This window comes from Acomys russatus, chromosome 2, assembly GCF_903995435.1.
Source record: "Acomys russatus chromosome 2, mAcoRus1.1, whole genome shotgun sequence".
NCBI classification, from domain to species: Eukaryota; Metazoa; Chordata; class Mammalia; order Rodentia; family Muridae; genus Acomys; species Acomys russatus.
The window spans coordinates 4,311,015-4,333,089 of record NC_067138.1 but is presented as its reverse complement, the minus strand read 5'-3'; the positions used below and the strand labels follow the sequence as shown (position 1 = coordinate 4,333,089).

Genomic DNA, 22,075 nt, shown 5'->3' with positions numbered 1-22,075 from the left:
GGCACCAAGCTTATTTCTTCCATTTTTTTATCGGGTATATTTGTTAGGTAGCATTCTGAGTTGAAGTTCTTGCACTATAGGTCATGAGCAATAATCTAGTAGTTTTGACATATACATAAACGTTGTCCTTTGAAAAGCCCAACTAACAGGCAATCCCAGTGAGGTCTGAAGTTACTATTTCTCTGTGCCTTTTGCAGTTCCACTAAAGCATTCATCTTAAGATATACATTTTTTTGTTGAACAGGTGCTGGATTTATTCACTTAATATATAAGTAGACTGAGCTTATTCCATGTTAACTTTAAGGATTTTGTTATAACTCAATACTGCAAAGTGATTGCTAGTTCCAACATTGCCATATTCTGGAATTATAGTTCTGGGTAAACAACTTCATCCAGTTGCTTGCATACATAACTACATACCAATTTCCCCTGGGGAACTTTTTAAATGGACATTATAAATTTACCTACTTTCACTCAATCAGAATCTCTTGGGATAGAGACTGTGAAAATTGCTTTTTAAAAAACACTTCAGTTTATTATTCTGCAACCAGTAAGCAACAATATATAGTGACAATTAGGCAGCAGCTGAATTAATATTTATGAAACTATTAATTTTTTAATTAATTTATTCATATTACATCTAGATTGTTAGCCCTTCCCCTGTTTCCTCCCATTCCTCCCTCCCTCCCACTTTCTCCCTTTCTACCCTCCCCTATGTCTGTGATTGAGGGAGACCTCCTCCCCCTATATATGCTCTTAGAATATCGAGTCTCTTCTTGATAACTTGCTATCCTTCCTCTGAGTGCCACCAGGCCTCCCCATCCAAGGGACATGGTCAGAAAAGGGGCACCAAAGTTCATGTGAGAGTCAGATCTCACTCTCTACTCAACGGTGGAGAATATCCCGTTCGTCGGCTAGGTCTTGGTAGGGGTTCGAAGTTTACTGCCAATATTCTCCTTGGCTGATGCCTTAGTTTGAGGAGGACCCCAGGACCCAGATCTGCCTGTCATAAAGTTCTTCTTGTAGGTTTCCAGGACCCTCTGGATCCTACTATTTTCCAATTCTTCCATGCTACTCTCGCCTAAAGTCTCAATAGGATGTCCTCTCCTCTGACCCACTTTCTTGGTAAGTAAAGTTTTTCATAGGACATATCCCTTGGACTAGTGTTTTGATATAAGTGAGTATATACCGTTTGTCTCTTTTTGCTTCTGGGTGAACTCACTCATTATGATAATTTCTAGATCAATCCATTTGTCCACAAATTTCGGGAATTCCTTTGTTTTTAATAGCTGAGTAATCTTCCATAGTGTAAATGTACCACAGTTTCTTAGTCCATTCTTCTACTGAGGGACATTTAGGCTGTTCCCATGTTCTGGCTATTATGTATAAAGCAGCTATGTGTTCATGGCTTGAGCATATGTCCCTGTTGTGTGGTAGAGCATCTTCTTGGTATATTCCAAGGAGTGGGATAGCTGGGTCTTGAGGAAGCCCTATTCCCAGTTTTCTGAGAAAGCGCCAGATAGCTTTCCAAAGTGGTTGTACTAGTTTGCATTCCCACCAGCAATGAAGGAGTGTTCCTCTCTCTCCACATCCTCGCCAACGTGTGGTGTCACTTGAATTTTTTATCTTAGCCATTCTGATGGATGTAAGATGGAATCTCAGAGTTGTTTTGATTTGCATTTCTCTGATGACTAAAGACGTTGAATTTCTTTAAGTCTCAGCCATTCGATATTCCTCTGTTGAGAATTCTCTGTTAAGTTCCAAGCCCCATTTCGCAATTGGGTTATTTGGTTTGGTGGTGTTTAATTTCTTGAGTTCTTTATATATTTTGGATATTAGACCTTTTTCAGATGAAGGGTTGGTGAAGATCTTTTCCCAGTCTGTAGGCTGTTGCTTTGTTCTACTGACAGTGTCTCCTGCCTTACAGAAGCTTCTCAGCCTCATGAGGTCCCATTTATTGAAACTATTAATTTTTGTTTTGTTAAGTCATAATTGTATTTGCTCATATTTCACAAAATGTCATAATAGAACTGGAGAATGACTAGTTATTTAGGTCTGTTTTTTTTTACTTTTTTTATAAATTACTTTCGAGATTATAATATATTTAATTACATCATTTCTCCCTTCCCTTTCATTCCTCTAAATCCTCCCATGTAACTCTCCTTGCTCTCTTCCAAATAAATGGCCTCTTTTTTCATTGTTTCTTGTTACAAGCACAGAAGTATATACAAATGTATATGATGTATTTATGTATATGTATACACATATATTCTGAAAATCACCTTCCTGGTCTGTATAATTTTAATTGGATATATGTTTTCAGGGCTAACCATTTGCTGTTGGATAATTAGTTGAAGTCCTCTTCCCTGGGGCAGACTATGTGTCCTACTCTGAACATTGCTTAGTTGCTTGCAGTTCTCCATGCAGGGTTGAGCCCTCATGGGTTTTCCTTGGTCTACTTTGGCAGGTGTGTTGTTACTGTCCCCATCCAGCTCGTGTTTAGGCAATATTATTGGTGAAGGTTTAGAGGTGTCACTTTTAACGTTGAAAGTACACACAGTTTTACAGCAAACTCCATGAACCTCTGGTTAGTACAATATTTTAAACCCCTTCTTTCTATAATGTTCTCTGAGTCTTGGGTGCAGGAATTGTTTTGCAGATTTGAGACTAGAATCTACTACTCTGAATTATGATTCGTTGCGGTTTTCGATAAATGTTCTCTGTCCATTGCAAATGAAAATGTCCTTGTTGAAGGGTGAGGGCTATATTTATCTTTGAATATAAGAACAAATATTGGGAATGTGTTCAGGGATCATGCTGGTTTAATAAAATTATGGTTGTAGATTGCCCTCAAAGATCCATGACCTCACTAAACCTAGGTAGTTGGCTAGGTTCCAAGTTGCAGAGATGTTTCTTCTTTGTTGAGTGGGTATTAAGTCCCGTCAGAGAGCTATTGGTTGCTGCCACGCTATGTGTACCATCACTGCACCTTAGGTTTATTGTACTATGCTGGTTGTTTTTGTCATTTTTAAAGTGTCAAAATGGAGTAGGATTATTGATTTCTTCCATCATTTGGAAGCTTGCATGGTGCCTTCTGGTACCATGAAAGTCTGTCCTCATAGTGGTAGGCATTTCAGGTCACTTCCAGGTAGGAGTCTCTAAGCCCTGAGTCTGCAGTGCACAGTGTCTTCAGCATGAGGGACTTATCTTTCATTTCTGGAAGGATGATGGTAATAGCAATAGGCTGTACGTATGTTCTGGGGGTCTCTTGGAACAACCCTGACAAACAACTGAAAAGAGGGTTTCTCATGCCTGGTGTTGGGGTTTTTGTAAGTGGCCTTTTGATTTCATTGTATCTTTACCTCCTTCTGTCCTTAGAATGCTTCATAGGTAAGAGAAGGAGTTTGGGAGTGCAACTTAGTTCCTTCTATTTCTTTTAAGTAGTTGAAGAAGGTGTAGCTCTTCTTTGCATGTGTAGAATTCTGCTATGAGCTCATCTGGCCCTGGGCATTTTCTTCTCTGGAATGTTTTCCACTACTGCATCATTCTTCTTCTTTGTTGTAAGTCTGTTTAGTTTTGACTTTTTGTTTTAATTTTGGTGGTTTGGCCGAATCTAGAAATTCTTCGATGCTTTTTATTAAAAGATACTTAGATTTTTTAAAAAAAGAATTACATATTTAGTTAGTATACAATGTTCTGGCCTGCACACCAAAAGAGGGCAGCAGATCTTATAGATGATTGTGAGCCATTATATGGTTGCTGGGAATTGAACTCACAACCTTTGGAAGAGCAGTGAGGGCTCCTAACCTCTGAGCCATCTCTGCAGCCCCGAGATGCATAGATTTTTATTTGGGTTACTACTAATAAGAACATTAACAAAAGTGAGAAATGTCATTGACAGAGGTTCCTTATTTGCTTCTATATTTTCTTCAGCATATAGGTTTAATCTTTTGACTATGTAATGTACATATTATTTCTTTAATTTTTTTTTTGCTGAGAAAATGATTTCCTAAGTAAGTTAATAGCCAACCACTTAGTGACTCTACTAAAACCTTATTTCCAAATTCCTTTACTGAGCTTGTGCTTTAAATTTTATACCATACTATTTCCTTTTCTGCCCTAAGATACCTCACTTTGGGGATCCCAAAGAGTTGGGTCTATTTATAAAATTTTAGGTTATATTTCATCTTATTATATTTTATTTAGTTATATATTTTAAGTGAATGAATACATGAATTAATGAATAAATGATTGAGTGGATGAATGAAAACCTAGCAACTAGAGGCATGACTAACAACTGAACTGTAGTTGAAGAAAGTATAGATCTCCCTCTTCCAGAGGGAAAAGCTGTTTTCTTCCGTTGAGTGACACTGAAAATATTAATCACCTCAGGATAGGCTTCAGGTTCAAGAGTAGTTTACCAACTTAGTAATAGTTCTGCACTTATTTTTTTGTTTTTATTTGCGAAATAACTTAAAGTTGACTGATAAGAGCTGTGCAGAGGATCTGAAAAGACCTGGGGGAGGGGAAGAATATAACCAAAATATATTTAAATTTAAAAATTAAATAAAAATATAATAAAACAATACAATTTTAGTTAATAAATGGTAGATGTAATTTTGTTTAGGCAGTACAATATTGCTGCGATTTTGTTAAATTTATGTGAATTTTCTCAGAGTATTTGTAAACCGAGTAAAATGGAAAGCATCCAATTAAGATGACATGTTAACCACTACTCCTAGACTCCAATCCCAGGTCACTTTACTTATATGCTTAGTCCTACTGTCTTCCAGAACTATCATCACAGAGTATCTTAAAATCAAATGCATAATAAATCTTCTAATTTTAGTAGACAATTATGAGCATAGCATTTTGAAGCTAGAGTTTAAAAACTAATTTCCAGTTTTTCTATGTTTATTGCATGAAATTAAGAGAATTACACAAAATCTAATCTCAAAATTCCATGTCCTCATGCTGATCTGACTACAAAGCTTGAAGAGGAAATTCCTAGTGGAACCCTTTCTCAGAAATGCTGGCAGATCATTTATGTGTTAAACTCTTTCTTATGTTTAAAAGTCCAATTATAATTGCAACTTCATTCTTTAGAGAATCAGAAAAAAAAGGTCCATAGACACATCAATCCCTTCCAATAAGAATATTGTTGGAAATATTACAATCCTTGATTTCAACCTATACTATAGAACAATAGTAAAAAACAAAACAATAAACAAACAATAAACCCCAACATTGTATGTGCAAAAAACAAATGAACACAAAAACAGACTATGAATCAATGCAATAAAATGGAGGCCATATATATGAACTAGCTTGTTTCTGGCAAAAAGACTAAAGTGTACACTAGAGAAAAAGGCAGGCTTTTCAGCAAAGTGCCATAAAAACTGATTATCTACTTCTAGAAGAATAAAACTATATCTTTTTATCTCCTTGCATACATAAAAACCAAACAAAGAAATAGTAAATAAAACCTTAAACTCTAAAACCTATGGACAAAAAGTAGAGAACATACTACATAATATAGTCACAAACAAGGACTTTCTAAATTAGGCAGGTTAATGACAAACATCACGTTTTCTTTCACATGTGATCCTGGCTTTGAATCTTTCATTCTATATGCTTACATTGGATATGGTGTTTAGAGTCATGCAGAAAGCCACGCTGAACTCTGAATTCTGTCTTCTGCATCCTGCAGTCTTGATTTAGATAAATCTCTCTCACAGCGTCTGAAGTAGAAACAATACTACAGGCAGTTTACTGTGCAATGTGCTCGGGATCTTTGTATTTGTAGGTGTCCTAAGTCAAACAAAGGAGGAGTGGTTAGATTGGAGCTGTCAGTAGAGAGAACTGAGAAGAGAGAACAGAACAGAGAAAAACCTAGGTCACCATTCAATCCCTCTGGCAGAGGGAAAAGCAGCCTGGGAGAAGAAATCAGCTCTGAGCATCCATCAGTCAGTCCTTCCGGCAGCTGAGAACATGAGTTCTTGTCTCGAGGAGGAACGAAATGGCATCTTGCAGCATCTGCGTGCTGTGTCTGTTTGTAGTGTCTGTCTACAGCTCACACCACCTCTCCGGAGGACATGGCCATGAGAAAGATTGCCCTTGGCTCTTCCAGACAGGGTTTCTCCATGTAACCTTGGCTGTCCTAAACTCACTTTGTAGCCCAGGCTGGCCGCGAACTCACAGCGATCCCCTGCCTCTCTTTACTGAGATTTTATTTTGTTTTTGTTTGTTTGTTTATGTTTTGTTTTTTGTTTTCTTGAGACAGGGTTTGTCTGTGTAGCCTTGGCTGTCCTAAACTCACTTTGTAGACCAGGCTGGCCTCGAACTCATAGCGATCCACCTGTTTCTGCCTTTCTTGAGTGCAGGGATTATAGGTGTGCGCCATAGCACCCACCTGTTAGAAGTTTTTCACTTATTTCTTTCTCTGCCTACTTTTGTGAAAGAGAAATAATTTTAACATTATGTGCCATTAGTCCCCACAAACTAGAATATTGTTTAATTTATATTAAGATGTTCTGTTTGTGCTAGAGTTTTAGAAATGTTATCCTGAGTATCTTTCCAATGAGAATATTGACAAATTGATGTGTATCTAAAAGAAGAAGACCAGAATATTGAAAGTTCTGCAAACTCATCATGCGAGAAATGTGGCTATCATTGTGTGTGTTCAAGATGTGATGGTGTTGAGGCTAAAAGATGCTGGGTATCCTGGTATGGCTGTGCCAGCCTCAGTGACTGGAGAACTGCCATCTGTATATTGAGTAGTTATAGAAAACCATTCTTGGACCAAAGTATGCTCCTTTGATCAACAGTCAGAGCTGTTCATTCAGCTCAGCTGGGATGAAGAATCCTCATAGTGAACAGCAGATAGAAGGGGTGATTTACATCCTTTATGACATGATGGTTGTATGATTATCCCTGTCACTAAACAATTCCACAAGAGATGGAGCAATTCTCACTGGACACATTTAGGTGAAGAGTATTTAGGAAAGACTAGGCTACTAGAACCCATTGCTTATGCCAAGGCTGCTGGTTAAATTCCCAGGTTACAAATAGAACTGAGTCTATTGTCCTGAGGTGCCTCTCTTCCCTCCCTGTCTCCTTACCACTCTGAAGCTTTTTCCTACAGCAGTGATAAAGTTTCTCTAGGAAGCCTGTCTGTATTGATTTATGTGAAAAAAAAAATAGAATGTATTTAAAATAACCCTTTATCCTACTATTGTTTTAGGTTAACAGTGTATATTCAGGGAGGCTTCCATAATACAAGCATAATTTAATGAGGTACAGCCATGAAAGTGCTAGAAAAATGAATCAAAGTATTACTTATACCAGAGATTTTCAAATAAAAATAAAGCCATGTTTTGTTGCATTTGAAATAATGTTATAGCCAGCCAACATATATAGTATAAATATTCTTTCACTTCTCACTTTGATTAGAAGAGAAAATACATATTACATTGGGGTTTTTGTGTGTGTCATGAATCTTACTCAAGTTACAGTTTGATCTTTTATCTTTTTCCTCCTTTCACTAAAGCAGCAGTCAAAGTTCATAGTTAGGCTTAATACAGATTCCATTGAGCACACTAGTTCCATGATGGAGCTTGCTTTATTAGATTCTACACTCAATACAAAACTTTGATTGCAAAGGGTCATACTGCATCTTTCTAGCTGTCACACCAATATCTTCCTGCGTGCCATCTGCAATGTCTCAGTCTCTTTATTTATACTGAAACTCATTTAGTTTGATACAAGCTATTTTCAAAGTGCCTGCAGTACACAAAAACACACTTTATCACTAGACAGTCCATTGCTGCGAAGATAGCGCTACCAGCAAGATTTTCCTTGGCCGTGGAGATCTAGACAAATGATGATAATACCTATGAAGGAAAGCAATCTTAATTCTCATAAAACCTATAAGAAATGACAAGAATGTGTATCAAAGACAGTTGAATGCATTGAGCTTAGGCTTTGTTAGAAACCGGAGCTCAGTTCCCCATTTCTTTTATCCCACAACCATGGGAATAGGCTAAGAAGAAATAAGGATCTAATCTGATAAAATTAGTGGAGGGACTCGTGTACGAAAAGCAAGACCATGCTGCTGTTAGTGAAGATGGGTGGCTTAGGAAACTACATCAGTTCCATAGGCAGGAGCTGCAGTGAGTCAGAAATCGGTTGAGCAGTGCCCTTCCTTTAGAAGTCTACCAGCTGTCTATCAAAGGGCACATTACTTAAGGTCACAGCAACCTGAAAGACGAGGGTGGATAATAAAAGAAAGAAATAAAGGTACATTTTAAGGAAATTGACAGAAAGCAAGGAAACATTTGAGAAAGAGGCTAGGGAGAAAAGAAACTGGACTCCAAGGAGTCCGAAGCAGGTCCAGCACTTCTATAAGACGTTATTCCAAGGCCATGAAGACTCTTCAGTCCTTCCTCAGTGGAAGGATTTTATTGCTTTACATTTGGAACACATACATGTACCTATGTACAGTTTATATTGTTCCCTTGCTTCTAATATAACGTTCTCTCAATTTTTTTTATTCTTTCATACTCACCATGAGTAGTCTGAACGGTTTCACATCTGCTCCTAGAAAGAATAAACTTTTCAGAACAATAGAATCTCAAACATAACTAAAGCTAAGGCGCTGTGCTATAGGGCACCTGGAGGCTTCAAATAGCTTCAGATAATATTTGAATTTGCAGGGAAAGATATGAAATGATAGGTTTGTCTCTGGAGTAATGAAAACAAGATGAATCATACTAGCCTATTGGTTAGATTGTATGCTTCCTGTGTTGTTCAAATTTCTTGATTACATATTGAATCCAAATGCAACAATTTTAACATATAATAATGATAATAGAAATTATCTGCAGATACTAATTAAGCTCACATGAAATAACATTACATAACCTGTTAAAATAGACAATAGTAATTCAGTGTGAGAAGGGAAGTCCTGCTTATGAAGTAACTCTTAACATTTCCCCCAAATCTCATTTTATAAACACATGTGAGTAACATGATTCAATAGTTAGCATGTGCCTTGGGAGTGGTGCAACAGTATACATGGGGAAGCTGGTGATGGTGGAAATGGTACAACAAGAAACCTTTCACAGGGCTTTAATCTCAGCACTAGGAAGGCAGAGGCAGGCTGAGTTCTGAGCTGGTACCTAGCATGATCTACCTATCTTTCAGGAGAGCCAGGGCTAAATAGTAAGACCCCGTCTCCAAAAACCCAAATATTTAATTTAAAAAAGAGTCACATAAACAGTAGCTCAGGATGGCCTTGCATTTGAAGTGCAGCTGCCTTATTCTTCTAAGGAATAAAGAACATGAACATATACCTTGGGGATAGAGATAAGTAAGAATCCAAGTTCTTGAACGATGGCAACACAGTGCCTTCAAAATGGAAAACACCAAACCCGTAAAGAGGCTTAACCACCATTGTTGTTTTAAATGTTTATAAAACCAGAGAAAGGCAAGTGAATTCCAACTGTTGAAGCACCCTGTCATTTTCTCCCCCTGCCCCTTTTTGTGCTTTCTGCAGTGTAGTAAGATAGTTCCAAAGAGAGGCTTTCAGAGGAGGAGCACAGGTGGCCGGCCGCCAGCAGTATGAGGAGCCCAGTTCACATTGGTAAGTGGATAGATGTGACCCTGCACTCTTTTCCTACGTGCCATGAGTTTTGTTGGAACTGGTTTTTGGTTGTGTTTAAGTGCAAAAGGTCTCATGGTTGATTTATTTTAGAAATGACAAATGCTTCTAAAATTTAGTCTGTGAATTTTTTTGTGATTTTGATCAGTCTCTTCACCAAAATTCTTCCTTCCTGTTTCCCCCAGCTCTTAGCAACTTATTCTTCATTCCAGTTCTATTATTTTAGTCTTTATAAATCTTGCATATGACTAGGCGCCTGTATCATTTTGTTTCCTTTTCCTCAGTAAATAAAGTTCTGTCTCCCCACCAAAAAAGGACACGTTTAATATGGGCAAAGTAAAAAAAACAAAAACAAAAAACCTATTAGAAACCAATAGGGATTTAAAGCAGCAATGTGACTGCATGAAAAATATTTGCATTTATTGAAATTTAGTTTCTTCATTTTATAGCAGATATTATGCTAACCTGGTTAGATTTCTTAAGCATTAACCAAGAAAGTACGTGTCATTCCACTGCTTTCCTCTGCATGTGAAAGACCTTAAAGAGAGCAGGTTAGCTTATATTGAGTACTTTCCACATTCCAAGCAATGCATCCAAGCTACTTTACTGCATTGTTTACTGCTTCTTTAACCCTCACTCTACACAGGGAGGTCGTAGGTATAATGACCCTTGAATTAGCAGATGAAGAAACTGCACTGTCAACCTGCCCCTGGATAGCCTTGGAATCCCCTTATTCTCTGAGAACTTTCTGATCCATTTCTTGCTGGTGGCAGTTTCTCTGTTAAATTGATTTATAAAGCCAACACTTTGGAACAGTTAAGAAGATACATTAAGCTTTTAGCTGAGATGCCACGCTATTTTCCGAAGGATAATTACTTAGAATATGATGCTTCTGTATTCATATGCGGTCCTCCAACTTACAAATGGCTTATAGGCATGTAAATTCATCTAGTATTCACACACTGATAAGAAGATGGGAAGGGAGATCCATTCTTTCAGTCTTTAGAGCTAGGGAAACTTTGGGACTAACAGGTCAACTGGCTCACTGGATATCTTATTGCTCTGAGCTTTTCAGACTTTCTGTAGTTCAGGGTCAGCATATTTTTTCCATCGCAGCCTGAATGTTTTTGAAAAATTACTAAAAAGAATTTGCGAGAGAGGTGAGATGATTTGAAAGCAGGCGGTACAACATCCATTTTTAATTCTCATCACAGTGATCCCACAAATACAAAATAACTGCATTACATTTTTATAAATGTATTTAACTCTTTCTTTCAAAGTCAACCTTCTTCGCGGCATAGACCGGAAAGTACAGACAGACCCCAGACCACAGAACAAAGTGTTCAGCACTGAGAGAGGATTACCAGGGAAGTCTAACCGTGAGTTGTACCTTTGAGCTCCTAGCTCCGGTCTGCTCCTGTTACACGAGACAAGCCTCAACACACAGCAAGGGCCAAGAGCCATGCGTTAAAGGAGCTCGTTAGGCATGTGGGCTTTCCAGGAGCTCGTTAGGCATGTGGGCTTTCCAGGAGGTGATCCGGTATGATGCACCCCCAAAACTGCTTCCAGCTCTGACAACCCTGTCAATTGTGCACTGCCACATCTCTCTAAAATCTGGCATTAGAGACAGGCTTGGTGGTGCATGCCTTTATCCCAGCACTCAGGGAGACAGCGGCAAATGGATCCCTGTGACTCTAAGCCAGCTTGGTTTGTCTACAAAGCAAGTACAGGACAGCCAAGGCTAGATTAAGACCAGCCTGGCCTACAAAATGAGTCCAGGACAGCCAAGGTTACACAGAGACCTTTAGTCTTTGTCAACCTTTGTCACTCTGAACTCACTATGAACTTATGTAATGGATACATTGATAAGAGATGTTTAGCTTTAAAACATGTAACCTGTTGTATTTTAGAATTCATCTGTTCTTGTGATTGACTGTGCTTTTTGACTATGAGGTAATTCCCCTTTCTTGCAAGTATAAGTATGGCGACCAACAATAAACGTTGTTGAAATTGGGAAGCTTAACTTCAGCTGAAGTTAAGATGCCTAACTTCATCCACCTTATATCTTGAATGTGGTGTGTGTGTGTGTGTGTGTGTGTGTGTGTGTGTGTTTGTGTGTGTGTGTTTGTGTGTGTGTGTGTGTGTGAGTGGCTTACTTTCTATCTCTCTCTCATTTCTTATTTTCCTGTAGAATCTCAAATAAATTATCAGACTCAGGGCTTAACCATCAGCCTTCTAGGGCTAACAGGACTAAGTCTACATTAGCTTACTGGAGATCTCCACAAAGAGGCCTATCTACGGATCAAAGAGCCTCCTTTTACGACCCACTTGCAGTTTCTAGCTAGAAGCTGCTTTTACAGCCTCAGCTATAGGAAAATTGTGGTCAGTTTAAATTTTCCTCCTTGGATGTGCAGTACAGTCAGTCTCTAGAGAATTCACCCTGGGCTCCCTTTCCTCTTTCTTCTTTCAATCCTGTAGTTGCTTGAGCCATCAGCTCTGGCAACCCAAGACATGAAGTGAATTGGGAGGAAATCTGCATCTATCCCCAGAGACCTGACCCTGGACCTTCCCAGGTCAGCAGCTGGCCAATAAAAAGCAAGAATTCTGATTTTTTCATCTATGGAGGGAGAAAGAAGATTGAAACTCAGGTTGTTAAAATGAAGCTGGTGTAAGGAAAGTGACAAGGACATCAGTCTTGGAGAGAGAGGCTTAAGCCAACTGATAGGAAGCTAAAAGGCTGCTCATGTTCATAGGAATGACTTCTAAGCTTCTACTTACGACATCAACACTTCTAAAATTTGAGATATATGGTTGGATTGCACAAGTAGTTTTTTTTTTTCATATTTTTTAATCCTTAATGAAAAATTTAGGTTGTATTCTGAAGACTGGACCTTGTCAGTTCCCAAACACCACAGACTTGTACCAAGGAGTGGTCCTTGGCCTCTCTGTAATGAAAATGATTTCAATTTCCCCACGACACTGAAAAGGCCTTAAAATAAATGTTACTTGTTCATTTAACAGCCTCCCGAATAAAGCTGAAGCGCTTTTGTGTCAAAGTAAAATACACATTGAACCAACAATGACAGTTTGCATTACTGGATGAGTTTTGTGGCTTTCTCAGTTCTACTGAAATGGATCCAAGAATCTACATGTCCTCTTTTATTAATAACTGTTTTAGTATTGTGTCTATAACCGCACATATGTTCATAAACAGCTTTTGGTTATGAGTAAACATGAGACAAAGATTTGGCTTTTCTTTTAAATGATGTTGATTGAATGTGTTCTGCCATTGTTTAAGATGTCAAGAAGTTACATTTTGTTTGTTTTAAGTTTTACATGCTTAATACTCCTTGATTATCATTAAAGTGACTATACGTAGGCTGGAATTATGCTTCAGTTGACCTTTACACACACACAAACACACACACACCTGTACACACTTATCACACAATACAAAAATCTATATAAACACACACATACACATACATCACACACATACACACACATACACCATACACACACATACACCATACACACACATACACCATACACACACATACACCATACACACACATACACCATACACACACAGACACCATACACACACATACACCATACACAATGTCACATACATAACCACATGTACACACACATCACATACATACACAAATCCATACACACACATATAGGCTAAGAGAAAGATGAAAATTAATGATAACACTCAGAGAGGCCTCCTTCTGAAGCAGATGGGAATAGAGACCCTGGCCAGTTTTTATGCATAGAAAGAGACCTTGGAAAGCCACATCTCTAAATCAGTGTCTTCATCAAATCACCCCTCTCAGAGTTCAGGGAACCCTGTGGAAGTGGAGGCAGAAAGATAGTAAGACTCAGGGAGGTAGAGTGTACAATGACTTCTAAACAAGCAGGACCAGCACACACATGATCTCACAGAGACTGCGGCAGCACACCCAGGACCTGCAGAGGGCTGCCCCAGATGGGTTCCCAGCTCTGAGAGGGAAAAGAGACATAAGCTCCCATCCCTAAGCCAGAAGCTATCTCCAAGGAGGTCTTATTGGGTATAGGCACAGGTTCTATGCCCAGCAGTAGATAGCCAACCAAAACATACTCAATCTCATTTCTGGAGGGTTTTCGTCTAATAATGCCTTGTCACAGTGTTTGTTTTTAACCTTGTAGGTTCTTTGCATATATATTATGATTTCTGGTTTTGTGTTTTTATGAGATTTCTGTGTGTACAAATGGATGGCTTTGCATTTATAAATGTTTCTTGTATGTTTTTTTAAAAACTTGGTTTGATTTCTTGTTTTTGTTTGTTTGCTTGATTGTTTGGTCCTATCCTGCTTTGTTTGAACATATTTTATTTTGGTGTGTGTGTGTGTGTGTGTGTGTGTGTGTGTGTGTGTGTGTTTAGATGCTTATTTGTTTTCTAACCAGAAAAGAAAGAAAGAGTAAGGTTCTGGAGAGGAGGGAAAGTAGGAAAGAAGAGAAGGGGATAAAATTTTAATCCAAATATATTGTATAAAAATTATTTTCAATGAAAAATATAAAATAAAACTCATAAAAACATTCAAAACTATGACATTTATCTATTACCAGCTTCCAAGAAGGCTCTGCATTGTGAAATTAAGATTCTCAATTAAATAGACTCTACCTAAGGCCTTAAATGAGTAAAGGAAGGATTTATCCTAATGTGTGGTGTCCTGGTAAGGACAGGCATAGTCCAAGTAGACATTGGAAATGAGGCAGAAATTGTTTGTGCATGTGTGTATAGTACTCTGTCATGTCAAAGGGAGAGGACAGTACAGCCAGGCAAGAAGAGGCTGCCCAAGTATACTTAATCAGGGCTTTATTTGAGCAGCCATGTGAACATCTGAACTCTTCCTCTCAAGTCTTCCTTAATATGGCCTGAAGTTATTGATGCCAATGTACTCTTTGCTTGTAAATTATAGACTCTTCCTGCTAAAGTTCAATTTATCAGTTATCAGTAATACATTGAACATTGATCTTATCTACCACCCACTGGAAAATAAGACATTGGCTAGGAATTTGTAGAATCTCAGGTCTGGAGAGAAAAAACCAATAGCAAGAATATCAGTGAAACTTGTCTAGACCTAGATAAGGGCATAAGAGAGAGAGAGAGAGAGAGGGAGAGAGAGAGAGAGAGAGAGAGAGAGAGAGAGAGAGAGAGAGAGAGAGAGAGATGAACTCCTCAGAGGACAAGCCTTTCTAGGACAGTGAGTTAATAAGGAAGCAGAAAAAGGCACATTAGGAAGTTGTTTACTATTCTGTACTCATTGAATGACTCACAAATTAAAGCTTGGAGACTGAAGAACATGAACTATAAAGAACTGAAAGGAAATGTCTCTGCCTTTGGAGACAACAAAGGGTAGAATTGTCTTTGTGGCAAGAAAGTTTGAGTAGTCCTCAGCTTCCTTAGAACCACAGGAGCAAGGACAGATGATGAGAGGCAAGACTGATCAAGACTCAAAAAGAAATCAAATACTGCAGGAATTGTTATTTTAAAATAGACATTAAAAACAAGCAAACAAACAAAAACAGTTAAAATTTTTTGTTCAAAATATAAATGGAAAACATATTTAGTATTCTAGAAATTACCTACTACAATCTCAGGATTTTGTGTGTGGGATGATGATCTTAGGCCATGTTGCTTGTTACTCTACTAGAAAGCTTGGAGACCGAAAGTAGGAAGGAAATAAACTTATTTACATCTTGGGCCAGAATTGGAGGCAGAGAAGTTGTGAAGTTTTCTCAGCCTTGTCTATAATTGTGTTAGCAATTTATATTTAAAACAATAAAACCAAAACCCCCTCTAGTCCTTACACTTTTTACCTCCTCTTTCATATGGTTCCCTGGGCTCTTAGGGGAGGAATTTGATGGAGACATCACATTTAGAGCTATGCCCTCCAAAGTCTTTTTCTTTCTCTGTGGAGTTTTAGGCTGTCCATCTCTATATGCACTCTCATCCACTGCAGGAGGGAGCTTCTCTGATGATGGCTGGATAAGTCATGATCTATGAGTACAGCAGAATATCATTAGGAAACATTTGATAATTACTTTTTCTTTTTTAGACCAGTTTTACCGTGTTGTTGTTGTTGCTGCTGTTTAGTTTTTTCTGGACCATAAAACAGACTTTTTCCTCCAAATCTAGGATTTGGGTGTGCCTTATGGTTCAATTGCTGTTTTTACTACTCTAAAAACTGAGTGCATCTTATGATCCAAAAAATACGGTATTTGGTTTTACCGTAGGTTTATGAGCTTGTTTCTGGTTCTTGCTTATCCAAGTAGTGTCAGATATGACTTCCATCTTGTAGAAAATAAATTAAGTCAAACCAAATGGTGGTTGGTTACTACCACAGGCTATGTGGTGCCATTACCCTAGCATATTATACAGGTAAGAACAAGATTGCATATCACAGAGTTTTGGCTAGCTTGGTGCTTGTTATTCTTTTGGTAGCCTTCACAGTACCTTCCCATACAAAAGACACTAGACTGTAGGGTGAAGGCTCCATGTTCAATGAGTTGTATGAGTGACATCTTCAGCTATGGGATCTTGCTCTCAGTTTATGATGAGTAATCTATCATATTGGCAAGAGCCTGGGTTATTTGGAGATTTCCAAAGGTCCTCTTTGGCCAACAAATTAGATGGAAGCTAACTCATCAGAAGCTTCATTCGGTCACATGATGTGGCCAGTAGGGATGCGGTCTCTTCAACTATTTGGAGAGTACACTGGGATTAGCTTATTTATTTTAGGAAGGTTCCACTGCACTAAGTTTCCAAATCACCCCCAAATGCCCCTCAATTCTAGTTGTCTCTCCCTGCATTCTCCTCCTCAAACCCATCTCCTCTCTTGCTCCACTCATCATCCTCCCATTCTTGTTGCCCAAGGCTAATTTTCCACTATGCCTATAGAAGTATAATACCACTCAGACTAGGAAAACAATCTTGACCAAATTTTTTTTAAATGACTCCAACAGGAGTCTCAAAGCAACCCACTTGCTAAGATTAAGCTTTGAATTTTTCAGCCTGCTTTTACATTTATAGAAATAGAAAAATAATAATAGTTTTACTTACATAGCATGTGGTTTTTGTTCTCAATATTATATATGCTACATTCCCATGTGTAACCCTAATTTAATTTTCATCATGAAATGGTCATAGATCCTAAATACTTTATATGTGTTTTCTGGAGCTTAGGCGAATATCTTAGCTGTACAACTTGTATTTTGTGGCTTGAAAGCATATTTTTAATAATAAACATTTTTCTTAGACTCTTTCATACAACAAATTTTTATTATACTCACTGCACACTCCTTCCCCCAACTCCTCTTAACCTCAGCTACCTCTTCACTACTCTTTTCCATTTTGATAGAATAGACCATCTCACAGCAAACATCCCGGAGCTATGGCTCATCCAATCTTTCTGGCCCTTTTCCTGTGATGCTCCCTGAGCCTTAAGTGTAGAGGTTGTGTTAGAAATGTATTAAGTGGATACAGGCACCCCACTGCCATTTGTTCTCTACATTTTGATAACTTGTAGCTTTCTTGTAATGATCTCTGTCTACTGAAAAAAGATTTTCTGTGAGAGAGTCACTCTTATCTGTGGGGATAAAATAAGTATTAGAATGCAGTTGAAATTAGCTTGGTTCAATAGAGTTTCCAAAGAAAGTTTTTTTGTCAATGGATACTGTTATTTCTCCAAATGAAAGGATTTAGAGAAAGGGGCATTTGAAAATTATGGCGGCAGCTATCCATCCCTTGGGGCTCCACCAACTCTGGAGTTCTTTCTCACTTTCACCTAATCAATCTTAATAGGGGCTGGAGAGATGGATCAATGGATAGCAGTATAGGCTGTTCCTCCAGAGAACATGGATTTGTTTCCCAACACACACCTGGCACTCACAACCATCTGCGAACCCTGGTCTAGGGAACCTATGACCTTTTTTGGCCTCCACACACATTGCATACACATGGTACACAGACATACATGCTGACATAACATTCATAACAGAAAAAGTAAAAGGTTAAAATATAAAAATAAATAAATTTTAATAAATGTACATTCACTCTGCACTGAAAAAGAAAATATGGTGGCTTTACTAACACATAATGAATACACACACATTCTAAAGGGACTTAAATTATAATTTGACATCAATTACATAAAAATTGAGGTCTTTAAATAAATACATGCATGGCAGTTCCTTCAACTTAAAATTCAACATTTTTCATTTATCCAACTTCTAATTTTTTCCACTAGCTAATTGATGCTTAGCAATCTATCAATATTTTCTTGTCTCACTGGGTGCCAACCAATCTCATGGCAGTGGAATCACGGCGGAAAAATGATGATTGGAGTCTGTAGAAGGAGAATAATTGCACACTCCCTTTCTGTGTTGGGAAAATAATTATTTGTCCAGTCATACGAAACTAGAATGGCAAATGGGCAACGGGCATGGAAATGGTTGAGAGCGTGCATGAGTTTAACAGAGAGCTGGGTCTTACTTGTGCAGCCAGTATCCCTCTCTTTCCTAGACAGTTCTCTGGTGGCTGCATGGATGCTTCCTTTGTTTCCAGTGTCATTAATTTCCACAGCATTAGAGCTTAACTGCCATGCTGTTGAGGAAATTCTGGAATGCATAAATTGATGTTTTGCAGCTGTATGGTATGCTTTTATTAGAACCATAATATTTAGAATTAGTTTAATGCATCTTATATAGCAGGTACCATTTTTCTTAGTTTTAAAAATATATGGTTTTAAAGTGTTAAGTATATTGCTATTTTATGCAAGAATCATCTCTATATGTCTTCAGACTTTTCCCATTTATGAGTTTATCTCTAAATATGTATGAAAATTTTATGCATTCATCATTCTCACTAAGTTTAAGCTTTTATATAAGCATCTTAATCTAATGTAAATCATTTTATACAGATATAATTAGTTTAATACATTTTTATTTTAATCTTATGAAAAATAAAAAGTGGAATGCAAACCAAATAATAATAATAGTGTTATATGTTTGCCTATGCACCTATGTATTTGTATCTTTATATGACTACAAGTTATTGTCCAGAATATTTTTACTTCAGTTTGAAAAGTCTCTCATATCCTTTTCATGCAATGACATCAAAGTGCCAATAAACTTTCTAAGTTTGTTTGGGAATGTCTTCATTTTGCTTTTGTTTTTAGAAAGTTATGGGAAATATGGGATTCTAAGTGGGCAATTTCTGTTCTCTTTTGCTTTTAGTATGTTTGATGTACCACTGTGCCACCAAAGGCAGTGTGATTTCTATTTAGATTTCTTGTTAGAAATTTGCTGATAGTCTCACTGAGAATCCCTTGGCCAGTTGTTCTCTGACTTTGGTTTTTGAAATGTCTCACTGTCTTATTTGAACTTTGTTGACATTCGTAGATCATGAATCTTTCTCAACACTAAAACGTTGCAATCCGTATTTTTTCACGTTATCTTTCACTCCCATCTTTCTTTTCCTCCAGAGTATCTGTATAAATTAGCTTGATCACGTCTCATATGTTCCATAGGCTCCATCGTGTTCACCCTCTTTTATGTTGTATTCAATTCAGTGATTTGTTTTCTGCCTCTTTAAAACTATTGTTCAACACCTCTAATGAAAGTTTCAATTTAGCCATTGAATTTTGTGGCCCCTGGATGTGTGTGTGTGTGTGTGTGTGTGTGTGTGTGTGTGTGTGTGTGTGTGTGCGTGTTTTCAGACGGGGACTGGGAAAGTATATACTTATTTCCAACTATAAAGCATTACAGCGTTACACATAGTAGAGACTGGAAAAGAGGTTTAAAAAAGCAAAACAAAAAACCTACAGAATTACTCAACAGATTGTGTGGCTTCTTTTGGGTATTTGTTTGTTTCTGTAATATTGCTCTAGAAGAGATCATATTGCTTTAATTTAGTTAATTGTTTCTTTTTTTAAAAAAATGTATTTATTTATTATTATGTATACAGTGTTCTGCCTGCATGTACACCTGCAGGCCAGAAGAGGGCATCGGATCACATTACAGATGGTTGTGAGCCACTATGTGGTTGCTGGGAATTGAACTCAGGGCCTCTGGAAGAGCAGACAGTGCTCTTAACCACTGAGCCATCTCTCCAGCCCTCTAGTTAATTATTTCTTAATTGTTTTGTTTTATGTTATTTATTTATTTATTTTGTCATGAAAAATGGGGGTCCAAGTTCCTTATTCATCTATCTTGTTGATTTTTAAAAATTTTTAATTCTATTTATTTTACATAAATTAAAATATTAATATTTGTAAAAATCTTTTAGTGCACGGTTTCATCACTTTCAGGAGAACTCTAATGACAAGAAGTATAAACGTTAATCATAGGAAATGGAGAAATCATAAATCTATTAAGTCACTACATTGGCTTCTACTCTCATACAGATTTAGATACAATGAACTTTTAAGTAAACAGGCTGAACTTTAGGCAGTTGGTCAAATTTACACATTTTTTTTTTTTTTTTGTATCTTAGAGTTTAGCTAGATTAAGATTAATATTCATTAAGCAGTTATTGCAGTCAATTTGACCAAACTCTATTTGTGATTAAATACTATGTATATATTATAGAGGTAATTTAATTATTTTATGTATGTAATTTGTCATATTATTAAAAGGAAACAATTAGAACTTAACTGCCATGCTGTTAAGAAAATTCAAGTAACAAATTCAGAAACAAATGTTCTTTCAGCCTTAAGTGGTAAGCTATTAAGTACTTTTCAAACTGAATTCTGCAACTTGAAATAAAATGTTAGTGATAAGCAAAATATAATATGAGATGGGGAAGCTGGGCAGTGATGGTACATACCTTTAATCCCAGCACTTAGGAGGCAGAGGCACGCGGATCTCTGTGAGTTTGAGGCCAACCTGGTCTACAACGTGAGTCCAGGACAGCCAAAGCTACACAGAGAAACCCTGCTTCGAAAAAATAAAATAAAATAAAATAAAATTAAAAAACAGAGAGGTGGGGAGTGAAATAAAGAAGCATTACTAGAGAGATCAGAAACCCAAAGAGTGAGAGAAAACACTGTTGTTTTATTAAATGTTTAAAGATGAAAATGTCATCTTTATTCCATAAAAAGTGACCATTTAAGAGTTCCAACTAGGTTATTACTAATTTCTTGCTAGGAAGGAGGAAAGGTAGTTTGGAAATTATAATACTGTAATAAAGTTTATACCAATTATTCAATACTATATAGTCTATATTATTAGCAGTTATAGTGTAGATTAACAGAATGATAAGGCATAAATAATTTTTCTAATTAAAATAAAATGTTTCTTTTCCACTAAGTGTTATGGAAATGACTAGTCTTGACACTTATCTAAGAAACCCACAACATCTTGACACTAAATCAATGAAAAATTTCCCCTTTTACAGGAATGATGCCAAGTGTGATGAGTCCTCAACCTTCCACAAAGAAATACGGGCAACTAAATCATGGTGAAAGTAGGAGAAGTAATCTTCCTGAGGGGAGAGCGCACTGATTGATTATTAAATACCAATTATCAGCTGTGAATATATATACACACACATATACAAATAACTTTATATAGTCTGAACAGGTTAAATTTAGGAATTAACATGCATAATACCTATTAATGACAAAAGAGGTTATGAATTTGAAAGAGAGAAAGAATAGGAATTTCGGAGGATTTGGAGAGACAAAGGGAAAGGAGAGATGTAGTTACAGTCACAAACTAGATGTCTCATTTCCTGTAACTTCTAGTAAAAATAATGATCATGAAATAAAACAGTGTAAATAGCTTTAAATTTGTGAGCTCTCTTGATTTTCTTGCTATTGTTCTCAAATGAAACAATTGAGCATAGTCTGAACATACTTTCATTACATCATCATTTATTCTTTAACAGTCCTTGATAGTTCTCTGTGGCGCCCATGCCACTGCGGTACTGAGTCGAGGGTGAGGGACTGCAGATTTAACTCATGCACACACATGCGCGCGCACACACACAGTAACACAGCGGGTCCTTCGTGCTAAGAGAGCAGCAGAAGCAGCAGCAGCCGCGGCAACAGTTTATTATTCTTCTCAGAGTTCCAAAGAGCCTTCTTATAGGCAGCAAAACAGGAATCCTCCTCCCAGGTGAAATCCCTCAAGAGGTGACTGCACACAGGAGGAAAAGTCTCGAGGAAGGGAGGGGCGCGTTCCCAGAGCAGTAAACATGACTAGCTAACCAAGATAAACACAGACATGGGAGCTGCTAGAAACAGGACATGAAACAGCAAGACAGGCAGGTAGCCCAGTTGGGCCTGGTTCCTCCAGTTTTCACTTCCTTTCCTGAAATCAGTTAATGTATTTCCTCACACAACTCTATACATGGAAATATAT

The 22,075-nt window shown here is 37.4% G+C and overlaps 1 long non-coding RNA gene across 1 annotated transcript in view; it reads left to right on the top strand.

Annotated features, from left to right (window-relative positions):
• The first annotated feature begins 9,558 nt into the window (after nucleotides 1-9,558).
• LOC127199567 (uncharacterized) overlaps nucleotides 9,559-22,075 on the top strand; it is a 234,475-nt gene continuing 221,958 nt past the window's right edge. Inside the window, exon 1 of the long non-coding RNA XR_007831942.1 lies at nucleotides 9,559-9,643. This is a non-coding gene — a long non-coding RNA (uncharacterized LOC127199567). The remainder of the gene's footprint in view (nucleotides 9,644-22,075) is intronic.